The sequence below is a fragment of the Cavia porcellus genome, unplaced genomic scaffold (genome assembly GCF_034190915.1).
Source record: "Cavia porcellus strain 051 isolate PalLab524CR breed Dunkin Hartley unplaced genomic scaffold, mCavPor4.1 scaffold_1, whole genome shotgun sequence".
Taxonomy (NCBI): domain Eukaryota; kingdom Metazoa; phylum Chordata; class Mammalia; order Rodentia; family Caviidae; genus Cavia; species Cavia porcellus.
The window spans coordinates 35,816,193-35,831,540 of record NW_026947484.1 but is presented as its reverse complement, the minus strand read 5'-3'; positions in this window follow the sequence as shown (position 1 = coordinate 35,831,540).

The window sequence follows — 15,348 nt, the reverse complement described above, 5'->3', positions numbered from 1 at the left end:
CCAGCTCTCCTTAGGTGGAATGACTTCCTGACCACCAGCCCTAATGCTGCCCCATTGCAACAAATAGCATCAAGATTCATGCTGGTTCCTTTAAAAACCTGAATCTTTTATAAGAAGCAACCAAAATGCACATTTACATCCTTGAAAAAAATAATCTGGTACAAAGGAACTTCTTGTGTTACTCTGAAGACATGGACATGTGGAGAATTGTCCCACAGCAATCTCTACTCCTCATTTCTATGATGTCTTGGCTTCTGATAAATTATCCTAGGATTCCACCTCTCTGTCAGTCACTAATTCAAAGCCCAGACTAAATTTAGATTGTCTCAGCATTTACCTAAATCTCCTATCAAAAGAACTCAACCATCCCTGAGTAAAGACCCCACGTCCAAACAAATGTAATGTAACGTATTGCCTTAGAATCCAAGTGGCTTTCTTTTCAACTCTTGGTATTGACATTTATGCTTGTCCCAAGTCACTAATCCATGTACAGAAGGATGATTAGTGATTGCATAGAACATTCTGCCTTTGGAACATAAGAAAGAAATCAAAGAATAATTCCATCATTCAAGACTACGGAGAGCTGGATGTAGTAACCCACACATAGTCACAGTACTCTGGGAGGCTAAGGCAGGAGGATTTGTAAGTTTGACCATAGTCTGGGGAACTTACTGACTTAGTGAGATATTCCCTCAAAACTAAAAAAAAAAAAAAAAAAAAAAAAAAAAAACCAGGTTGGAGACATAGTTCAGTGCAGAGACCCCAGGTTCAATCTTTAGTACTGCAATAAATAAATCCCCAAGCTAGTGAATTCAAGCTGATCTACACATCTTCAGGGCCAAAGTGATGTCACTGGTCCTTTTAGCAAAATATAAGACAAATTTCTTTTCTGCTTGTCTAATCGGTTAACTTGAGTTACAGAGAAAACTTCCCACAGGATGAACATAAATAATGTCACCATTCTTCAAAGTGTCCTAGAGTAACCAAAGGTAGTTTCATTTATGAAAACCATCATGATTATCTGAGTGTTAAATGAGCTACCGGTGTTTTCATAAACACTTGCAGAACCACCTAGAAGAATCAGGTTATTGTATTTGGGGAGGGGAGGCCATTCCTGTTCTAGAAAATCATATAATGTAATCAAACAAAGGTGCTTTCATGCAAGGTGTCTTTCACTTACCACATTTTTGAAAGTCACGCATCTAGCCACATATAATACTCAGTTTCATTGTTAAGTAATATTCTACCATGTGACAATCCAATATATTTTCATTTTTCTTGGTAAATACCTATAACTAGAATTGCCAGGTCATAGGGTAGGTGTATATTTAAAAGCAATTGTCAGGGCTGTTTCCAAAAAGGTTATATCATTTCTACTTCAATAAAATCTGAAAGTTCAGGTTACTCACTTCCTTGCCAGCCTTTCATGTTATCTGTCTTATTTCTGGATGTTCTGGTAATATGGTAGCATTTCATTACTATATTTGCCTGTGTACTTTAAAATTTGCTTTTTTAGCATCACTGGAAGAACTACTGGATACGAACATGTAATAAGGAAGGAGGGGAGAAAGGAAAAGTGTTGTGTACACACGTAAGGCCTTTCTCAAATACTATAATCCCGTGTGGTATTCAGAGCAGCAGAGTGAGAGCACAGAACATCTGAAGTGGGGGCAGAGGCACATTTAAATCCCAGCTCTGCAACCTAATAACTTAGTGATCTTTCACCTAGTGTATGCACCCTGTGAGTCTGAGTTTCCTGATAAAATTATGGGAAAAATGGCACATAAAATTGTGTATGAGGTAGCCCGGGCCCATTAGCCATGACTTTGTACATTTTTACTTGACTTTTCAAAGTATCTGAGTTTTTACAGGTATAAAATGAAAAAAATAAAGCTATATAAAGTCTTCTTGACATGGCTTTAGGCACTTAAAATAGTAGCCAACATTCTAAAACAACTTACTGTGTACTATGTTTATTAATTTACATTTCACTCATACTTCACCACAAATTCATTAGGTAGGTGTCTTATTATCTCCATTTTTCAAGAATGTTTAGAGAGCTTGCCTCGGCTTTAACATCAAGTACCCAGACTCTGAAGCCTGTCAGTATACTTTCTCAACCAAAAGTAAAACAGCTATCTTTGTTCATTATTTCTTTTTTTTAAGGGGGAAAAAAGATAAACAAACAATGAAATTGATTTACAAAGCAGGTTAGTTGGACAATTACAACAGTCGATACACTGAGTATTATTGTCTTGCTAACAATTATTCGGAGTACAGGACGTAGCCATGGTACATTGTCTAAACAATATCAGCACAAAACAGTCCTCCCAAGGAAAAGAGAGAAGTTAGCTGCACAGCTATCTTAACTGTCTCATCTACACATACTTATTTTTATTTTTCTCTTTCTTCCTTGATTTTTTAGTGCTGGTCTGTCTCCCTTTACTACCCTTTTTTTCTTCATACATTTTAAAAAGCTAAAATAGAATTGAATTCGAAAATTGCCTGATTGTTTATTTTTGGGGATGTAAACAAAATATGTATCTTTTCTTCATTAAAAATCTTTTTTCTTTCCTGTAACATAACAAAAATCTGAGTCCCCTGTGATCAATCACAGCTTTGAGATAAGCAACTCAGATTATGATCAATTCTTGTGCTACACAAACTTCTAACAGTACTTTTTCACCAATAAATCACCAGACAACATAAAACAAAAAAATACCGTCAAAAGGGCATGACAGTGAAACAAATTTTCTTGCTGCTGAGATTTTGCCATGGCATGGTTTGTGGACCCCAGTCAGGCTGCAGTCCCCATGGAACTCCACGAACCTATTAAAGGCTGAAATGGCATGCAGCTCCCTCTTCCCTAACTGAGCTCTTCATCCCTTCCTCCGTCAACAACTACACCAGTCCCCTCACCACTGGGCAAGAACGTCATTTCCACCAGAAGGTACCATTTGCCTTATGCTCATCTAGGAGATTCCACATTATATCCCATAAAATTAATCACCAAACAGCACCTAGGAAAAAATGAAATGAGGGACATTATGCACAGTTCACCACAATGCAGCATCTTCTCCCTTATAAAAGACCTGCCAGTTCAGCACTTCCATTCTATAATGCATCAACAAGGTCTACAACCCACTTAAGCTCAGTCATGCACAAGTGGTTACAGAAAGACTCATACACAAAATAGGCTTTCATATTAAAGGGCTACTGAGAAGTTATGTCCCAGCTATCATCACACTTTCCAAAAAGGGAAATGGCTGCATAAAGCATCAATCAACAGTTTCAACCAACTGAAATAACCATTTATAAATAAATGAATTCAATTGGTTGATGATAAAGAAGTAATTTATTTACAGTTCCAAGGTCTTTACATATGAGAGCATGATTAGGCCTTGGCCAATGATACAAAATAATTCACAGATTGTCTATTACAATAGAAATGAAGATGTCACTCCAAGGTTAACCTCATTTGAATTTATTGATGATAGTATTTAATGTGCAAGGCTAAGGTGTTTGAATGCTTTGAGTTAAGACTTTATGAGGAAAAAATATATTATAAAACACTGAATATTTAGAGGGAAACTGCAATAAAATAGGGAAGAATTGTAGCTAGTAAGGAATTGTGGCTGCTGCATTGTCTCTTGAGGAAATAAAAATCATATTATTTGAAGAACATTAGCAATGTCTTTTGTTAAGAAATAAAAGGAATAAAGATAGTAAAGGAAAAAGTTAAATTTTCATTATTTGCAGATGACATGATACTCTGCATGGAAGACCCCAAGAGTTCCACTAAAAAAACTGGTAGATTTAATAAGCAAATTCAGTAGCATAGCTGGATACAAAGTCAACACTCAAAAATCATAAGAATTTATCTTAACTTTAACTATCTATCTATCATCTATCTAGCTATCTAAAAATCTATCTAGCTAAAATCATATGAATTTCTGTATATGAATAACAAATTCACTGAGAGAAAATCACGGAAACAACACCTTTCATCCCAGCATCCAAAAAATGAAATACCTCAGAATTAATCTAACAAAGAATGTAAAAGACCTCTAAATTGAAAACTACAGTACTCTGAAAAAAAGAGATTGAAGAGCTTATTAGAAAATTGAAAGACATCCCTTGCTCTTGGGTAGGAAGAACCAATATAGTGAAAAAGGTCATAGTTCCAAAACTGTAATACAATAATACAATCAAAATTCCAATATCATATTTCATAGAATTGGAGAAAACAATTCTAAAATTCACCTAGAACCAGAAGAGACCTAGAATAGCAAAGACAATTCAGGGCAACATCAAGACAGGGGGCATCCCAATCCCTGACTTGAAATCATACTATACAGCTATTGTGATTCAAACAACATAGTAATGCAAAAAAAAATAAGCCCAACGATCAATGGAAAAGATTAAGATGCAGAAAGAATTCCAAACATAGTAAGTCATCTTATTTTTGACAAAAGTGCCAAACACATTTACTGGAAGAAATAGAGCCTCTTTAATAAATAGTGCTGGAAAAACAGGCTTTGCACATGTCAAAGATTAAAATTGGACCCATATCTTTCACCATATACTAAAGTCTAAATGGATCAAAAATATAAATATTAAAACAGAAACACTAAATCAGCTGGAAGATAGAATACATAAAAATCTTGAGGACACTGGTGTAGGCAAGACTTTATGAATAAAACCCCAATTGCACAGAAACTATTAGAAAGAATCAATGGCTGGGATCTCCTCTTGATCAAAAGTTGTTGCACAACAAGAGAAACACATGAACAGAATGAAGAAACAACCCACAATGTAAGAAAAATGTTTGCCAGACATGTCTCAGACAAAGAATTACTATTAAGAACATACAAAGAACTCAAAAAATCTATCTAAAAATGGGCATCTGAGATGCATACACATTATTCAGATGAAGAAATACAAACAAGTTAATACATGAAAAAATGCCCAACATTACTGGTCATTTGAGAGATGCAAATTAAAATAACACTCAGATTCCACCTCACCCGTGAAAGAATAGCTATCATCAAAAAATCCACTAATAACAAATTCTGGAGTGGCTGTGGGTAAAAAAGGAACACTTCTCCACTGTTGGTGGGAGTGTAGACTGGTACAGCCGCTGTGGAAATCAGTGTGAAGATTCCTCAAAAAATTAGAATTTGAGGTTCCATTTAACCCAGCCATTCCCCTTCTGAGTATTTTCCCAAAAGAATTACAGACATCATACCACAGTGAATCATATGTGCACCCATGTTTATGGCAGCACAATTTGTAATAATACCTAGATTTTGGAAACAATCTAAATGACCATCAAACAAAGAATGAATAAAAAAGATGTGGTTTTGTTATACAATGGAGTACTACTCATCCATAAAGAAAGATAAACTGGAGACTTTTATAGTTGGATGTTACTTGAGACCATACTTACAAGTAAAATAAATCAGACCCACATGTATAAGCATCATATTGTCTCCCTAGTGTGAGAAGCTGAGAGAAATTATATGATAGATAGATAGATAGATAGATAGATAGATAGATGATAGATAGATAGATAGATAGATAGACAGATAGTTATACTACTGGGACTGGGAATATAACTCAGTGGCATAAGCCCCTGTCTGGCAAACACAAGATCCTGACTTCAAGTCCTAGTACAAAAAAAAAAAAAAGATAGACTACTAATTTCTCTTAGTTCATTGATAAGTTAGTGCTAATATTGTTTGGACAATTAAATAGATATTTGTACTCTGAGTAACCAATTTAAAGATAACGATACACAATGTATTTATGATTGTTATCCTCTAATTATCTTGTTTTGAAATTTTGTTCTACTTTTTCTCTTTAAAATAAAAAAATTTAAAAATAAATACATATAATAAAAAAGTGAGAGAGACAAAAAAAGAAATGACTTTCACTAAGTTGAATCCACAGTTTGGAAAACTTATCAAAATTAGATAAAAAGGCATTCTGAAGTTAATGAGTGAATTCTCCTAGCAGAGGAGAGTGTGCATTTCATTCGGAAATGATTCCTCTGTTACCCATTGAGATGGGTGTGCATGCTTCTGTCAGAGACTTCCACCAGAACACCAGAACAGTGCTGCTCCTCTTCAGAAGACCAAAATTATATCAAAGAAATAAAACACATGTGCTAATGCTTGAAATATTGCCTTAATGTTTGATGTTAAATGTAAAATTCTACCTTTTTTCTAAAATATTTTCTATAGTGCAAATGTATGTCTTCATCTATGCCAAGCAAATGTGCCAGCCATAGATCAATAAGGGATTTTCTAAAGTTTGGTTGAAAACATTCATACACTGCTTGGAATCTTTTGCTAGAGAAAGAGTGTCTATATAGGGTTTCTATACAGTTTCCCTTTTAAATAGTAGAATCAGATGAGAAATTAAATTCCTGCAGGAAAAGTAGAGTAGAACTCATTAGTGAAAGCCAGTTTGGGCTGATGTCTTGGTTACTTTTGTCTCATTGCTTGAACAAAATACTTGACACCAAACATTAATGAAGGAAAGGTTTATTTAGCTTACTATTTGTGGAGGTTTCAGTCCATACACCTGGCTTGAAGGCAGGGTTGCATAGCTGAGGGGCCATGCTTCAAAGCAGCATGTAGAAAAAGCAGGAGCAAAATGGAGGAGAACATTAGCCTCTTTTCGTCCCTTATAGTGTATGTAGGCCACCCCCTCAGGGAAGATGCAGCACTCACAAAATCTCTGTGCCCTCCTCTTGCACAAGATGAGGATATTTACAAAGTAAGGATCCTGGCTCCCTGCTGAGTCTCTCAGTTAAACTTCTAAACTCAAATTGACCAATGTGTCAACCATAACAGCTGCCAAAGGATGCCATTTGGGCAAGATTCAGATTTGGGTTTAGATTCAGTTGCCTTTATGATCATGTTCAAGTTATTTAAACTTTCATGCCTCTATTTCTTCATGTATGAAATATAACAGATAAAAATATTAAATTCACTAGTTAACTACAAGATTAAAACAACCATAAAGCAGAACACTGGGTGGCACACCATATACACGCAATAAATCCTAGCTATTATTTGTGTCATCATCAATGTTAGTGTCATCATTATTATTTAGAGAATCAAAAGGAGGGAATTTTGAGTGCAAATGAAATCAGCCAGCTAAACAGAATATTCTTCAAACACATGAGATTTATGCTAAAATGTTCTTAAGATCATCTTTTTCTTCCAAGACAGAACAGGAACCTAAAAATTATCTTTTCCTTTCTATTACAATGTTTATCAAATTTTAATGTGCAAAATAATCACATGGAAGTCTTGTTAGAATGCAGGCTCTAGTGTAGTAGGTGCCATAGTTTGGGTGTTGGATGCACCACAGACTCATGTGTTGAATGTTGGATCTCCAGCCAGTGACACTACATCCTAAGAAACTATAGAAGCTTTAGGTGGTGAAACTTAGTATAAGACGTTAGGACACTGGGGATGCATCCTTCAAAGGGGAATCTGTCTCCATCACTTTTTCACTGCTGCCCTGTAGGTCCCTCTGAGGAGTATATACCTAATCCACTACACATTGATGCCATGATATATTGTTATGCCACAGCCCCCAAACAACAGCCAAGTAATATTGGACTGAAACCACTGAAACCAAGAGTCAAAATGAACCTTTGCTCCTTTTAAGTTGATTGTATAAGGTATAATGTTACAGTAACAGGAAGTGATGAACACAGTAGATCTAGATGGAGAATGAGATTCTGTGTTTCTAAAGGTGATGCCAATACTGCTAAACCACCCTTGGAGAAACATGCTCAGTGAGGCAGATTCTCCACTCTCACCTTCGTGTACCACCAAATGCGTACAAGTGATTAGACTTGACTCCAGAGTTTCTATTATTAGCTGAAAGGCTTCAGTATATAGCTGAATACTTTTACTGTCCTTGCATATCCTTCCTAAACACCATGTTCAGATCAGAAACTACTCTCAATTTTCTTTATCCTTTATACCATTAAAAATATGCCCCAAAGTTTCCAAGTTTAACCATGTTATGCTTCCTGCTAAAGTAAACTATTTTCCAAAATTGTAATGTATAACATGGTAATCGTAAGTTAAGCTACTTTCCAAAATAACTCATGTCGCAAAAAAGTAGCCACATCTCTTAGAGCAACAAGCAAGAATTTTGATTTGCAGCTAAAACTCAGACATTGCCCAACCCTCGTACCTGCTACTATAAACCTGGTTGTAAGTAAGCAATTAATCTACCAGCTTCTTTAACTACGTCATCAAAAATAGGAAACATCTATTTTCAACATAACTGCATAATACTTACACTAGGACAGATATTGATGTAGGCTATTAATGAACAATCTAATCTGCAAACAAAAATAGGTAACCTGCTAAGAAATAGTGTATCTAGTGGTTAAAAGTATGAACTCTGACGTAAGGATGCCTGGACTCAAATCCTGACTACAATACCCATCATGTATATGATTCACCAAATAACCTCAATTCTGTATACCTCCATTTCCTCATCAGTATACCGTGGGTAGTAAGGGAACCTAACCTTAGTGTTGTTGAAATAATTAAGTTGATTGATCAATTAATAAATATGAGATGCACCATCTTTACCTGTGCCATATGTTTGAATTATTAAGCAGTAATATTCATTGATTTAAAATGTGAAATCTTTCTTAGGATTCAATTTTTTCCAGAACCTCTGGTGCTCACTGCCCTATATTTCCCCTTACCTTCTATGTGCCCAGTTAAAATGCTTTCAATTTCAAGCCCTAGGTCACACTGTCTTGTTGGAACAAAGTTTTGCTAACCACAAAGTGGAGAAATGGCTCACTGTTGCACATATACCTAATAATACTGAGTATAGTCATAGGCTTTCATTGTGTATTGTGCACAAGCTTTTAAGGGTTCAATAAAGTACAGTGAGTCTTTTTATAAAGGCATAAGAAATTCTTCAAAAGTTCAGGTGTACAAATACCAGAATGTAACTCAAAGAAAGAAATACCAAGTTGCTATAGGTTAGCTGTTCATTTTTCTCTTCCCAGTGCTCATAAAGATTATTACCCTTTAATGAGTTATTGTAGCCAAAATTTTCATTTTAGGCAGAAGAGACAGAACCATACTTAGTCATGCAAATTTTAAAAATGTATTAATATGCATTTGTACAACCTTATACAAAGTTATGGGAGACTCAAACCATGCATAATTTTTTGACCACATGATTTTGCAGAGAAAGTCCTGTCATTACAAAGTTTCTCAGTTCTCTTCATGGTTTAGTCATCCAATCACATCATAACACTCATATACTGTGATAAAGAGCAGAACTATCATTGACAGATTTGTAAAAGATCCAGCCATTCTGGCTTGAAGGGCCCCTAGTCTGCCTTTTCTCATATGTGCAGTGTCTTGTGGCATCTTGCATTTATGCACAGACCAAAGAGCTGTGTCTACAGGGCTGAAGCTTCACTTGACATTTTCAAACTAACAATTTTGTTTACTGATTGTTCCCATTTCCACCACAAATCTAAGGCAATGTGTCAGAATATAGAAAAGACAAAGACTAAATATGCTAAGAAGAAAATACAGTTTCACTGTAGTAAAACCATTTCATAGGTGAAAAGGTAAAACCTGTGAAAAAATGATGATAACCTGTGAAATCAAAAAGGAAGAAATTCTTATCCAGGAGTATTTAACTTCAGATATCACAACATGTAGGAAATGAACTGTGATCATAGGCCCACTAATGATTATTCAGTTTGTGCTTGTTTGCTAAAAGTTCTTTTTTCCCAAGGTGCAGTTAATTTCCTTACTTTGAATCCCACAAATTACTATTTCAATACAGTAAAGTTTATTTTGTTCTATTTTTATTTGTTTCTTTGTCTTGCATGCTTCATTCAGGAATAAATGAATCCCAACTGGCAAGAACACTGCTGGGCTCTACAGACATCCAATAGAGGTGAAGTCAATGAATGAACTGTATTTTTTCTGATGGTGAGGATGTTGTGATTTACAAATATTCAAGTTTGGAGAGAATCCATGTGGCACATAATGGACTTGAGACCTAACAGTATTCTTGCTAACTTTTGGCAAAATCTTTTTATAAGTGGCTCCAGGGTACACAGGTGCAAGTGATCCTTACTGGTACAAAATTCTGTAGCCAATGAATGTGTTCGCAAACATCACTTTCACTCCTGAGGTTAATATTGTGTTGTAGCATATGGACTTTGGGATCACACAGGAGTTTGAATATTGGTTTTGCCATTTACTAACTATGTGAGTTTAGCAAAATAAATGCCCTTCCTAAGATCTAGTTCCTTCATTTATGATGTAGAAATAACAGAAGTTTCCATCTTACAAGTTTATTGAAAAGATTAAGCAAAATAATCCTGGTATAACTCTTAGTGCCCACATGAGAAGCATTGAATAATTGGCTCTAATCAATACTAACTCCATGACAGATACCAGAAAGGCCCAAAATATTTAATAAAAACCTACCTGTACATGTACAGATACAGGGAAGGGACAGCAACTTTTGAGTTATCATCAAAGTATGTTTTAAATAAGGGTATCTTTTTCAATGGATACCCCAAACACAAAAATAATAGAGTATGTAAGTATAGCAACCATGCCTCTAGTGTATATTCATAATGATCTTAAAGGGGGAATTCTCTCACCTATAAAAATAATATGGAAAACAATTTTAAACACAAATATAGTCACACAACTTTGCATTGTCTCACAAAATATGTGCCTATGTGGATTATGAATTATGTTATCAACAGTGTTGCTCAATAGCCATGTTTCACAGCCATCTTCAGAAGATTCTGTACTGTATCTGAGATCTTTTCATGATTGTTCACTGATAACTTGTCATTAATCTAAATTCATGCACAGTCACAATTTGTCATTTCAGTCTTTCGTCCTATCTTCTTTATTCAGCCCTGGGAAGATATCAAATAAAGATACCTATTTCGATGTAGTTACCGCTAAACAGAGAATGTTTCCGGAGGATGTCTGCCAGCTTGCTGTTTTAAAGCCTCATTTATATTCCTAGGTGACTCAGCCTCTCTAGGACCCCTTTATAACCCCTGGCAACTAATCTCTCGTACACGCCAAGCCCCTCTGCACTCTCTTTAAGGAAGAATACTATACTTATTACTATTTATAAAGCCTCTGTGCCCTGTCTAAGAAATACTACCTCCGTGACATTTACCAGGCACTTGGCAGAGGTTTTGTGTGCATTACCTCATTTATTCAACAGAGTTTAGCCTGTTTGACTAAAGTTTACATGGACAGTAAGTATTGCACGTGAGACTTGAAAATACAGTAAATTATTTCGAGTGCCAAGTTTTAAAGACCATGTTATATTAAGACAATATTCAAAAGATGAGTTGAAAAAATGTTTGTCTTGCTTTGAATAATTAAAAATTAATTCAATACTTTAATCACATATAAAATTTAAGAGTTTCTTAGGTTCATTCTTATAAGCTGATTTGTGTTTCTTTTTCATAAGAGAAAGGTGAAATTTAATTCGTGGATTTTTCTCCTGTGGATTTTCCCCCAGAGAATATCAACAAAATAATTCTATTTGTTCAATTTGAGCATATAAAATTAATATCTCAAACACAGCAACCTTTGAACACCATTATTTTAGAACTTTATGTAATATAATACACCGTTAAATGTTATACATCTGAATGACAGCAGGACTTCAGAGTAAAAATTCAGATTAAACATTGAAGTGTATTAATAATACTTAATATAGAACTAAATTTCATTATAATTTCTTAAAATTTTCTTTATATTTCTTATATTCTCCAGCAGTAATTCTCAACACCTGGGATGGTCACAATGTCATTTATTTATCCAAGAAAGACTATAGGCTCTCTCTTTAAAGATGGAAATACAGACAAACATTTAATAGGGACCCTCTATATTTGAGTATACCATATGAGGAAGTGATATTTTTATATGATATTCCATGTCATTTCTCCAGTTGAGTAATAGTCCCCTTTTTAGTGAGTGTGTGTTGATAGGAACTGGAAGTAACTTGATTTAGTCTGTATTCCACTTGTTCATGCAGATGACAAATGGCACTGGTGAAAGAACTCAATGAAATACGTTCATTAATAGAAACACACTCAACTTGCAGACATAAAGTGTAAGAATAAAGACTCATTGAAAGGCTGCTTTAACAAAGCAAGTGTCAAATCAGCTAAGCCATGGTGATACTTTTCAGATGCCTTCTCTGTATTATCAAAATCCAAAGAAGTTGTGCAGAACTGAGCATAGATTTGAAAAGTAATAATTTTAAGTAAAGAGGCTTTTATTTTCGTTGGTGAAAGACATGAGGCTGACATAGGAAAGATTCTACTGTGCTCATAATTTTAAACGAATAAATCCACCAATCTTCCAAGGAATCTTTGTTCCTAATACCATAGATCCACACAACTGCAGGGAAGTCACCTACTTGATTCTAACCTCATTTTGTTCATGAGAAAACACATAGATACCAACAGTTCCTCTTGTTGCACTTCCTGTTGTGTCTCTGGGTTTTGGAAAGCTCCCAGGGTTGCCTAGGTCAATGTTATTGCTACAACTACAGAAAACATTGGAAGAGACCAAGAGAAAAAAGTGTGTGTTTAATCCTTTTACCTCTCATTACCAAATTCACACTCCTTCAAATTCTCCAGTTAGTTTCCATTAGTTTAATTTACCATAAGATGATTTGGGACAAAGAGATGATTAAACTAATCCAGGTTTTAAAAAGGTGATCTAATTATGAGTCATAAAGCCTCATTCTCACAAACAAAAAAAACCCCTGAAAATGGGTGAGCATTTAGATAATATTAAAATAATTCTATTCAGAGCACATATGATATAAAGTTAATCACCTAGCTGATGACCATCAATAGTGAGCAAATTATTGGGTGATATACATGCTAACTTTTTTTCCTTAACTTGGAGTTCTGTTTAACTATTTTCATGGGGTATTTAAAAACCTAGCAATTATCTTCACAGGTGGCAGGAAAGGAGAGAAAAGCAGTCAGATGGAAAGTAAACACGAGAGCAATTTCTCATGTTGACAGACCATTCTAATTTACTAACAGAGACCTAAGAGCCAGGGTCATCAGTTAAATAAATAAATAATTACGATTAAAATGTAGCTATCAGCACAGGTAAAAATATCTCTAAATCATGATGCTTGTAAATTTTAGCCTAGAAAGCGTTAGAGTTATTATTTATTAGTTTCAGAAATAACAGTATTTATTATGGCCATTACTTAAGTACAAAGATACATTAAAAAGCTAGAGGTCTATGTTTTCACCAAAATACTTCCACATGAAACTGTATTGTGCCTGAGGCCACCTGTGTCATATCACTCCTGGTTGCTGAATATCAGTTGTTTGCCTGTAACTTGCTTCCAAACTACCTGAATATGACACTGTTTAGGCTTCAGTCTCTTGAAGCTATTTCACTGATTCTCACTCAAAATAATTCACGTTTTTATTTTCTGAAATTCATCTTAGTTACTCTAATCTGGTCACTTATTATTCAAATTCTCCATTGGCTCCCTACCACGAGGTCAATATTTTACATAGAATGTGATATGACTTTCCATACTGATTAGTACTTTAATATAATATTCTAATAAGAATATTTACTTTCTAGTTCACATATTGACAGAAATCCTCACAACAAGAAATAAAGAACTGATCAGTGCTCCACAAAGTTAACTACATAAGGGAATTTGTACAACATTTCAAGTTTAAATGAACTGCATTTGAGTAGATTATATGCAGTGTGCAGAAGAGATTCTGTTAGCCCTAAAATGAAAAATAGATAAATGTAAACAAAATTGAAATTAGTGTGCAACTGACTGTATTGCAAATTAAATCATCTCACTCAAAGAAGGTGGCAAGAGATAAGTCTCTAGAATTGGTATGCATATTTCATTTATCCCTGGTCATCAAAAATATATACTATATTAATGAGAACTAAGTAATTATTTTGCTATCCCAACCCTTAGAAGTCAGCCAACATTGAAAGAATATTGTGATCATATTATTTCTAGTTTATGTATTCCCTGAGGTGGACAAATTACGCTAGACAGAGTTTAGTTGAGCAAAGAATGACTCATGAATCAGGTAGCATTCAGAACCAGATGCTGAGAAAGCTCCAACCAGAAAGATAAGTAAGCTTTCATAAGCAGAACATGGAAGAAGAGAAATCACTTGATTGGCTATAACTAGTATCAAACTTTATTTGACCATAGGGTTGTTAGGCTGTAGTTTATTATACAGGAACTCAAAACCAAAAACAACTTCAGGACCCTTCCTTATTTGGGATTAACCTGGCTAAGAATCTACTCTGTTCACTGTGAAATTTTGAAAACGAGTTTCCCAAGTTCATAAAGAAAGACACTGTATGTTTCTAACCTCCCACCCATTCCTGGTACATCTGTAGTCAGACTTTTAATTATGCTGGAAAACATGCCAAGAACATAAGGCCAGACCAGAAGGCAAGTGAATTCAGACATATGTCTTGCTGAATGCCTATAATTCTGCCACAAATGAGATACAGGGTTCACATCACACTTCCTATGCTTAAGCAAGACAAGAACCTTTGGAACACTAAGTAGTAGGAACACAGGAGGAGCCACAGTGGCTCAAAGAACTATAAAAGGCTCACCGTACAAGAGTAGAAGCTGAGACTTCTTCCCAGAAAACCACTGAGGATATCAAACAGAGCTGTGACAAATGAGCTCTCTGTCAGAAACTTCAGCCCGAGACAGAAGATCTGGCCACACTCGGAGACCAGGCTGACTATAAAGCCAGGGTAATCACTAGCAGTGAATACATGGAAATTCTTACCCCATGTGATGAAAATAAAGTTAGAAACTCTACAAAATCAAAGCAAAAAGGAATGAAATCAGTGAATAAAATGTTTGAGAGGTAAGGACATCAGACCTTTATCAATTGCCTGTAAGTAGAATCCTAGAGCAGTGACCTCCAGAAGACAATTAAGAATTGCCACTTTTCTAGAAAAGATGGAGGCATAAAGCACAACACCACAAGTTGAGTGTGAATCTTGGCAGCAAAGAGCCTGAAGTACACTGAAGGCTCATATGAGCTAAATGACACAGACAGCATGAGCAAGAAGAGAGGGAATGTAGATAGGGTGGGATGGGCAAGCACGAGGTGAGTGTCCCCGGTCTAATGTGTGTGTGCGCCAACGTGCCTTATTTTGTTCGTGTCTTAGTCCATTGGGCTGCTGTAATAATTCACCATAAATGAGTTGCTTGTAACAAATAGAAATTTACTGATTACAG